This window comes from Eimeria mitis, genomic scaffold (genome assembly GCF_000499745.2).
Source record: "Eimeria mitis Houghton genomic scaffold, Emh_scaff2496, whole genome shotgun sequence".
Lineage (NCBI taxonomy): Eukaryota > Apicomplexa > Conoidasida > Eucoccidiorida > Eimeriidae > Eimeria > Eimeria mitis.
This window is the reverse complement of record NW_013570835.1, coordinates 4,790-5,040: the sequence shown is the minus strand read 5'-3', so window position 1 is coordinate 5,040 and position 251 is coordinate 4,790. Positions and strand designations below refer to the sequence as shown.

The window sequence follows — 251 nt, the reverse complement described above, 5'->3', positions numbered from 1 at the left end:
CTGCTGCTGCTGCTGCTGCTGCTGCTGTCTCTGCTTCACCATCATCTGTACCTAAAGACAGCAACGGCCACAAGCCTTGACTTGATGAAGACTTTGTTGGTGCTGCTGCTGCTGCTGCTGCTGCTGCTGCTGCTGCTCTTTGTGCTGCTGCACTTGCTTCAGCTCCAGACGAATCTGCTGCACTCAGCTGCTGCTGCTGCTGCTGCTGCTGCTGCTGCTGCACCCACGATATGCTGCTGCTGCCGCTAGGA

General features: G+C 57.4%; 1 protein-coding gene across 1 annotated transcript in view; it reads right to left on the bottom strand.

Moving 5' to 3' along the window:
• EMH_0054660 (uncharacterized protein) overlaps positions 1-251 on the bottom strand; it is a gene marked incomplete at both ends in the record, with an annotated part of 3,726 nt that overhangs the window by 2,434 nt on the left and 1,041 nt on the right. The gene's annotated exons all lie outside the window — the stretch shown is intronic.